We start from the raw sequence: 10,191 nt of genomic DNA on the forward strand, positions 1-10,191 counted from the left end.
ACTTCACAATTCACAAAAAACCCTGTCATTAGATAACTAACCTAAAAACACAAATTAAAATATTTAGCTGTTAAATAATAGACAAATCCTGTATAAACACAAAACACAACTACCATTTTTTAATTCCTCCTGTAATGCCACAATATCTTGCAGCTGTTAAATTATTAATGTTACACCTCAGTTTCTGATGAGTCCCCAGTTAATAATAATATACCTACAATACTAAGAATTTCCACAATTTTGTTAATATTTTTCATTTTATAGCTTATAAATCAATAATGAATGTAACTTTTATCAGCCTGTGCTTTCAATGTGAAAACAAGCAAACCTGGTCTTTATGAACCAGGTTATACATACAGTATACAAATTTTATTTTCACACTATAAAAATACAAGAGCTAATTGTCCTATGACTGAAAATGTTTTACATTTTTACAATCTTTAAAATGAAGAATTCACATTCATAACTTCCTATCATAATGGAACACATATTCTTATAACACCTAGAGGAACTACTTGTTTTCACAGCAACTGAACATCACACAGCTTAACGATAGAAACCTGGACTGCCTGAATACACCAAAGATATAATGGCAGCATTAAAACTCCAGTCTTAATTCTCTAGCATAAACACTTTGGTTGGTGGTGACAACACATTTACTGTATATCTATTAATACATCAGTCTGTAATAATTTTATATCAGTCTCAAAAATAATTCACTATTTAAAAACGCGTGTATTATATATATACTATATATATACTATTAATGCACCAGTCTGTAAAAATACAATACTGAGGAGTCAGAATTGAACACAATAAAACAATAAACAACCCAGGGTATTTCTGAATCATCCTGTATAATATGGTATTATTCTAGAAACAATTATTTTTGTTTTGGAGTAAATGAAGACTTTTTCACATGTCACAGCATATCACTCAAATTATCACTTATATATAAAGTTTATTATTACAGTAACGAGTAAGTTAAATAACTTTTTAAAGATTTTATACACTCCATGTTTTCACAAATTATCAATAGAGGGTGATAATGGCCAGCTTCTGCTCTATCCATCTATAACATTATTATTATATAATGTTTAGAAATCTTAAGAATATTTTAATAAAATCCAATAAAAATTAAAAGCAACTAATTATATTTAGACACAACTAATTATATTTCCTTACTTACAGACCAAGATAAAATACAGTTAAAATATTTTTGATGAATACCCACAAAGCTGAATGTAAATTAAACATTTAAAAATTGTTCAACCCACTTATTGCTCCATTTCCATCAAAACTTTACTTAATTTAATTCCAGTTGTTGTCTGTCTGTCTGGACAGGAGAAGACTGGACACTTACTGGCAGAGCTGTGCAGCACCAGGACAGCGAGAGAGAAGATGGACAGGCAGCTCTCCATTGTCATCAGGACAGAGCGCAGCTGAGACCCCTGTCTTCACCCCTGAGCCCACAGGGCAACTGAACGGCTGCTCCGCACCCTGGACCCCCAGTAACAACACAGCCCCCCACCCCGCCAATCACACACAGCACTGCCTTTTCAGACTGACAGCAGGAACCTCTCACACAGGCGGAATGGCCAATCAGACAGGGACCTTTCAGTCTTCTCCATATATATCAGAGACACATCACTGTTTCCTCTCCCTGAAGACACTCCCAGCGGCGCGGAGGAGAGGAGAGACAGGAGCAGCTCTGTGTCTCACTGGAGGAAACACAGATACAGATACAGACAGCAGGGCTGCAGGTGCTGCAGGGGCAGGAAGAGATCAGATATTAAACAAAAAAAAATCTTTGCAGTTCTAGACAAGTATTATAATTGAAAATCAGTATCAAGATAATCAATTATGTATATATGGTCCTGTAATTCTTGTTGTCTGTATCAGGAAGTGTCTAGAACTTGTTCCTGTCTTTCTGTCTGTGTAAGGCAGTGTCCAGTGACTGGTGTCCTGAATATGGTCCTGTCTTGCTGTCTGTGTCAGGCAGTGTCCAGTGACTGGTGTCCTGAATATGGTCCTGTCTTGCTGTCTGTGTCAGGCAGTGTCCAATGACTGGTGTCCTGCAGTGACTCACAGAGTTGTTGTGTCTCCAGACAGTAATGTCTTCTGGTCATGGTCAAGGGCAGTGTGAGGAGAGCCTGTGCTCAAGGTGGCAGTGAGGTCACTCAGGTCAGCACAGGAATACGGAGACAAGGTGGACTGAATAAGAACTGGCTGTCCTGTGACTGTGATCAATAATTTAAATGAAAAAGAAAGAAAAGCTCAGCAGTGATTGTCCCCTTTGTACTGAGTCTGTTGGACAGCAGCTCTTCCAGTTGACTCCCTCAGACCCTGAGTCTGTCTCTGCGCAGCTCCAATCCACACAGATGTTCCAACCCCTCCAGCTGTGGCCCCAGTGTCTCTCTGTGTGGAGTCAACTGCATGACTGAGACTCTCTAACAGCACAGTGGAGCTGAACTGATACTGATACACTGATACACCCCCAGTCTGAACAGTGTGAGGGCACAGCTCACATCCTCTTCTTTATTATTATAGGTAGTAGGAGCAGCAGTAAAATATTAGTAGCAGCAGTAGTATCAGTGGCAGCAGCAGTTGTGGTAGCAGTAGTAGTATTAGCAGTTATGCTGTATTTAAACTCTCCTGTTCAATATAGCAGAGTTCTTGTGTTACAGCTTCACCATAATAGTCCAGCAGCAGGAGTCAGTTTCAAATTAGAAAAAGCAACAAAATAATAAAAAAAGTTCAGTCCTTGTTAATACAACGGTGATTTAAGGCAGAGCTTCACTGGAGCCTCAGGTCAGACTCTGCAGTGAGTCTGTGGTTTTTGCTCCTCCGAGCTCTTCCAGCACAGGAAGCCAGGCTGTACTGTGAGGCTGTGGGTGTCAGTGTGATGAGGCAGCTGAGAGCTGAGCTGTACAGGGAGACACACAGGGAGCCCAGTATTCAGAGCTCCAGTGCTTCACAGGGAGACACAGGAGAGCCCAGTGTTCAGAGCTCTAGTGCTGCACAGGGAGACACAGGAGAGTCCAGTGTTCAGAGCTCTACAGGGTGACAGGTCTTCTCCCCACACAGCTCTCTCAGTGTGTCTCTCAGGGCTGAACAGGTGGGACTGTTCCTGTCAGAATGGAGGCTGACTCTCAGAGCTCCAATGTCAGTATGAGGAGAAGCTCTCAGACCTGACTGCTGCCAGAGCCTCTGAGCCTGAGTGGCCATGAGCACTGAGCTCCTCAGCAGCTGAGAAAAGCCTCCTGTCTCCTGTGCTCACAGTGTGGTTGAACACCTGCACTGTCTTCCTGCTCCTTCTCTTCTCTCTCCCCTTTCCTGTCTCTCACGCTGTGTGTGCTCTTGTCTGTCCATCTCTCTCTCCTCTTCTCTCACTCTGACAGTCTGTGCAGAGTATCTGAAGGGGATGTTACATTGCTTGGCAAAGGAAAAGACTCTCAGAGGCAGAATAAAACAAAAATATTTTCTCCTCTCAGTCAGATTCACAGCTCAGACTCACACACAGAGCTCTGAGTCCCTCAGTACTTTACCCAAACTCCTCCCTCCTGAACAGACAGAAGCTCATCCCCATCCTTCTCTTTATCCCGACAATTCAGAACCAGAGGACATTCAGACAATCAGTGCTGCTCCATGAATAATATCAGACAGAACAGCCTGGACTCAGGTCACATCTCCCCCTTTTCTCCTTCCTCACAGCCTCTTAGTGTCAGAAGTGTTTTACTGAAAATTGAGCAATATGTGTTTATCTCTTATTATTATTTTTACTGATTTAATGAACAGCAGTATTGCCACTCTTATAAGTGTAATATGATTATCAGCAGCAGCAGACTGATGGTCTTGTCTACAATAGTGACCAGTTGACCAGTCTGTACCTCTGAGCAGTGGGACTCAGATCACACAGAAGACCTGTCTGTGTGTTATTCCACACCAGCCCTGGGATACAGCGTCTCCCACACGTCTCTCACGGAGTCTTCTAAATATACAGTTAAACAGATAACAGTTATACAGTTAATTCAATTATCAAACTGGCTGAGGAACTGAGAGCTCGAGTTGAAATAAAACCAGGAGATGCTCTTCAACCTCCAGGATCAGGAGTCTGATCCTCCTGGCTTCTGTTCTGTGGAGATTCGTGTAAAACGCTTAAAAGCGCTCATTACAGGAACGTGTGCCCTTTCTCTTCTGCTGTACGGGAGTATGCTATACAACGCATTAGTCTGTGAAGTAAACTATTTTTTTGTTAATAAATTGTATTCCTCGGTTTGTCGGTCTCCTTCTCCAGCTGTTATGAATCGCCTCTCTTCACAGCCTGGTGTTTTTTCTTTTGGAGATGTTACAGTATATCTGTAAGAAAAGCCCCCCGGGCTCCGGACAGGAGTCTCCTCCAGCGGAGACGCGCTCTGCTCTGTCAGAAAGAGCGTTGTGACGTCACAGACACCAGCCAGAGCGCCGGGATCAGAGCGCGAGACCGCGGGAGGCGCGCGGAGCGCACGGAGGAGACTTATTGATCACTTATCTATCGACAACCAATTAATTCAACTGAAGAACCGTAGAATAATCGATTAATTTCACTGATTGGTGAGTACTAATTCTTTTCCCGTTTTGACCCTGTTTTAAATATCTAGAAAACAGTCAATACAGCCTGTATCGATCAATTTCAATAGCGCCTTAGTGTTAATAATGTTCAATCCAAAATTAAAGAATTATTATTCAAATGATTGTTTAGGAATTGTATGCTAGAGCTTATAAATTATATTCCAAGTTGATAAATTTGTGTAAGTAAAAGCTTAAATGCATTTTTCCACTGTTTACAAATCATATGTATGGTAACCACGGCGACAGGCGAAACGTCACTGTGCACTGCTAGGTGTCTCGCCTTCGTCACAAAGAGCGGTGTGACGTCACGGATAGCAACTAATACTAATATTGTCTTCATGTTAATATTAGTGTGAGTACAATCGGTAGTTTTAACATTAATGCTAGTGTTCATGTGAGTATTAATGATGCTAGTGCTACTGATTGTTTTAATGCTAGTATTCCTGTTAATATTAGTGATAATTATAGAGATAAGGTTAGATTATTTACACTAGTAGTCATGTTAGTTTTATTGATAGCATTACTGTTATTATTAGTATTATAAGTGTAGTAGTATTTTGTGTCAGTGTTGGTGATGATGATAGTGTAAGTCTTAGTGATAGTGTTACTGTTGCGATATAATTGGTATTTGTATTAGTGTTATTTATAGTGTATTTGTAGTTATGAGCATATGTGTTTGTGAGTGTGTGGTGTATGTGAGGAGTGTGTGGTGTCTCTCAGTGTGTGAATTTGTGTTTGTGAGTGTGTGGATGTGTGTCTATAAGTATTCGTAGTGTCTATGTGTGTGTCTGTGAGTCTGTGTAGTGTCTGTGTGTGATTGTTTGGATGTGTGTCTGTCAGTGTGTGATAATGTGTGTGATTGTGTGGGTGTATATCTGTGTGTGTGAGTGTGTGTGAAGTTGGGCTTGGGCTCCACTGGTGTGTCTGACAGAAGTGATCCATCAACAGGTGTTGAGGTCCAGAGCTGTTTGCGAATGGAACCACTTTCTAGAGTCCAGACCCACATCCACAGATCTGTGAGTGCCCTGTTTTTATCACTATTACTAGTAATGACAGCAGTAGTAGTAGCAGGAGTATTAGTATCAGAATTAGTATAAGAATCTGAAGTCATGGTGGTAGTAGTAGTAACAGTAGTAGTATTAGCAGCAGAAGCAGTAACAACAGTGGCAGTTGGATTATCCAAGCAGTTACTTCAGAAACTACGGTTTTACACATTTATACTCTACTTTTCTATGCATGTTTTGTAAAGTGCCTTGATGCTCTGGATTAATTAAATTAAATTTATTTTTATATAGCGCCTTTCACAATAACTAGGTTGCCCCATGGCGCTTAACAAAGGAAGTGACTGTACAGTGGATATAAAAAGTCTACACACCCTTATTGAAATTGCAGGTTTTTGTGATGTTAACCCAGAAATCAAGATAAATCATGTCAGATGTCTTTCCATCCTTAATGTGACCTTGCAACCAACAAAATTCAAGGGAAAAATTTTGGAAAAATAATTGAAACTAATAAACCTACAACACCCTGGTGAACCCCCCCAACCAATACTTTGTGGAAGATCCTTTTGCATTTATTACAGCAGTAAGTGTTTGTGAATAAGTCTCCATGAGCTTTGCACACCTGGACTTTGCAATTTACTCTGTAGACAAGCAAATCTGTTCAAGGAAGAAACTCAGTTTAGTGAACTACTGGTGAATTCAGCACAGGTTTTGTCATCACTTGTCAGGATGGCTGAGTGGTCTAAGGTGTCAGACTTGAGAACTGATGTCTTTCATCTTGGTTGGGTGTTCTGGTCTCCAAATGGAAAAATGGGATTAAATCCCACTTCTAACAGCTACTTTTTTATTTTGTGTGTATTGTTCCTGTCTTATTGTGCTGACAATGACAATAGGAGGAAAACAGAGAAACCGCTTATCAAGAACATGATGGGCAGGAAAATGCTTCGTCAACACTTAAATGTGATTAGCAGAAAGGAACTTTTAGATGGGCTACAATTTCTGCCTTAAGAACTTTTTGAGCTGTCTGTAAGTAAAGAAAGATTTCCGGTAAGGCATGCATTCAAAAGTCAAAGACCGAAATATAAAAGCAGCAACACTGCGATTTGTGAGTGTTCTGTAGTGTTAAGATCCACAGGTTTCCATGCTTCTTGGATTTCTTAGCCCAAGAAGTGATTCCTGTTTCATTTTCTATTCACCAGTTCGATTTGCATTACGCTCCTCAAACCTCAAAACCGAATAACAAACGCTAATCAAAGTTGCACAAGGCCTACACTACTTTGCCCCGTCTTAATACCATAATGTGAAATTAAGAAACAGCAGTATTTTGACAAAGTGCGGTCTTCAAACAGTAAACGCTCAAGTGTTTATATTTACTTGTGAGCAGACCAACCTTGATTTAGGAAAGCCTTTGCTCCCCCCTTGCTTTAACAACGATATCTGAATCGAGCCCCAAAGTGGTAAGAAAGCTGAATTACACAAAGCACATAAGACATTGGGTTGTCACTGTATGCTATCACGTCCTGCTTGCACTGTCCTACTAAAAGATTAGAGGGATCAGAAAGGACACAAATGACCCTTGAATCCACAATTCTGAACTTAAGGGTCACCAGCTCTACCGACTGCACCTCTCTTGCTCCTCTACTACAACAGTAATATTACTAGCGTTGGTTGAACATGGTATAGTAGGCTGACAGCTGAAACACATGGCTCACAAGCAGTGACAGAACCATTATCATATATCACTGCAGCATATTGGTTTGGGAGCAGGAGTAACTATCCCATGTAAACATGTATGCCTCCATTAACATCGTATAGTAGGTGGACTTTTGGGCTATGAGGGTTCAAACCCTGTCCATGCTTCTTCATTCTGCGCCACGTTTCTTTATCTAGGTCTTCAAATTACTTTGCAAAACATTGGTTCTTGTTACTCTTTCTCTTAAGCGGAAGATTGGTAGTTCAAGCCAACCTAGAGGAGCATGTCTTGTGATTCCCATGTAAGCATAATATCTGCTCAAACTCGATTATTGTTCTCAGTGACACCTTAAACATCTTGATATTTGCAAGAAATGCAAATATTGTGCACGTTTCAAGCTACAAGAAGTAATCAATTTAGTACTTAAGTGAATATGATCTGGAATGCTCAATAATGACCAACATCAGCAGCTTCCAAGAAATTAATTAGAATTTGATCTTCATACTCACCTTGCATTCTCAGCTATAATACTTCAAAATTACAGTGTAGATTTGGTGGAGAACTTCACAAGCATTATTAGGTTTGGACTGTACAATTGTATTTTAATATCTTGGTATATGTACCTTCATTTTAATATACATGTAACCATAAATGCTGTTTAGTATATTGTACTTTTGTTGTACTTTTTAAAACATTTTACCTGAGGACCCAAGGGGACTGTTATATCTTGTGATACATGCAAGACATCTGTAAAAGAAGGTGAAATTTTAATAAAATTGGTGATTAAAAGAAAACCACAACTTGTATGATATTATCCCTCGATATCGAAGATCAATTGAAGGATTTGAAGAAACTATCAAAGAAACAACAGCAATACCAGATGATTTGGGTTTTGAACCAATGATTACACCTCAATAATCAATTCATCCTCAAAAAAAAGAAGAGACAGGCATGTTTTGAGCCTCATAATGATCCTCTTCTGGATCCACAAGAAACGTGTTTTGGATGTACTTATAACTTCCATCAAAGAGAGATCTCATCAGTTGCATGCAATTGAAACTTTTGACTTTTTGGATGGTATTGAAAATATTTTTTAAAAATAAAATAAACAATTTTCCAAAGAAGATCTCATGAAGTATTGCCAGGATCTATTCTTAGCGTTTGGTAGTGATAACACTGCTGATATTAATGGAGTAGAAACGTACGATGGGTTGACAGGATTTCTGAAGCGAGAAGTCCTAGAATGCCGCCTATAAATGAGCTAGGATTCATACCAAGAAATACTTTTTGTTTTCCACCCAGAAGGCTGCTATTGCATTACACATCTTGTGAAGATTACCAGTCTTGGTAGCTTCTGGGTGTGATTTTCCAAAACCGAAACTAATAACAAAATTATTTAAGATGCACCATGTCCAAAAATTGTAAATCGAGACTAGTATTACTACAGAAGAAAATATTTAACTGAAATATTAATAAGACTATGTAAGTATAAAAAGTAGAACAATTCAATTTATATAACTTATTTTTTATTCTTATTAGAAATGGGCTCACACACCGGAAGACACTAACGTTTATCTTTGTTAGAGTATGTGAATAACAGTTTAACCCAAAATGTTTGTAATTTGTGTAAATTGTGATTTTGTTAAAATTCAATAAATCACCTATCAACAATAAGAAATTATTAAGAAAGTAAACATTATTTTATTTCATAAACTATAAAACATGAAGAGAGTTTACAGGTCATATCCTTCGCTTTGTCTTTTAACTTAAGCATTCAGGATCCAAGCCTCTGTGCGGATGGTTGTGTTTCTCTTGTAATATCTTGTAATCATCAAAAGTTGTTGTTTAGTCCTTTAGTCCTTCAAGAAATCCCGGGTGAGATTCAACAGGTGTCTTCTTCAATTAGTTCAAATCATTTGTTGTAGTTAACAGAACTAAATGCTTTGGAGGTACATTTAAAACAGCAGAGCAACACTGTAGCACTTCGTGTGTGACTGAACTTAATTGTGTAAACCTGGATCTCTATGAACATGAGCAAAGAGTTCTCACTCAGCAGATTTCGATGTGAGCACAGTAATATAAAGCACTTGGAGATGCCAGGGATTGAACCTGGGACCTCATACATGCAAAGCATGCACTCTACCACTGAGCTACATCACACACTGAGCTACAGGACACACGCACACATTTTCTGTACAACTCCAGTGATAAAGCTCTGTAAATATTGTAGAAGAACCTAAAGGGGTGAAACAACGCTCCAACCACAGTAATGGTAACAGGAAGGATCATGTTCTTATTTAATGTCCTTTTGAGATGCCTTGTCGATGCACACAGGCGTTAGAGCTGAATAATGTATTTTTAGTGATGTTTGTAAAGTAAGATGGAACATGTTATTTCTATACCAGGAAGAAAGGAGCAGACTCTTAAACTTTAAGAGACAGAAATGACACCTTATCATAGCTAACATTAATTAAAACGACATCACAACAAAAGAGTCGAGCCTTGAGTGAATCAAATTAGTTTTCATTGGATGTCTGTGTCTTCATAAGTTTGTAGGTGAGAGAGAGGTTTGCGAAAATGTGCAGGTGCTTCTTAGAAGTGTGTTGGTGGAACAGGGGCCTTCCAAATAATTGAGCTGGGTTTGATCACGGCCAGTGCATCCCCAAATCTTTTCAAGATAATCTGTCATCCGGTAACATCTTTTGAAACTAGCATTCGAGGTAGGAAGCGTGTTCTTAAACACCAAAAAATCCAATAAGGAAAAAGCAGACCTCTGGACACAAGATGGCAGTGCGATATTAGAATTCCTGTGTTCTTGACGGATTCAGACTCCTTCTCAGATGTCCTTGCTCGACAACTAACTTTGTAGTTGAGGAAGAGCAGCTC

General features: G+C 39.3%; 1 non-coding gene across 1 annotated transcript; it reads right to left on the minus strand.

Annotated features, from left to right (window-relative positions):
• Nucleotides 1-9,393: 9,393 nt before the first annotated feature.
• Nucleotides 9,394-9,464, minus strand: trnaa-ugc (transfer RNA alanine (anticodon UGC)). Its single transcript has one exon. It is a non-coding gene; the product is annotated as a tRNA-Ala (tRNA).
• Nucleotides 9,465-10,191: the final 727 nt, after the last annotated feature.

This window comes from Lepisosteus platostomus, chromosome 5 (genome assembly GCF_059453375.1).
Source record: "Lepisosteus platostomus isolate fLepPlt1 chromosome 5, fLepPlt1.hap1, whole genome shotgun sequence".
Classification (NCBI taxonomy): domain Eukaryota; kingdom Metazoa; phylum Chordata; class Actinopteri; order Semionotiformes; family Lepisosteidae; genus Lepisosteus; species Lepisosteus platostomus.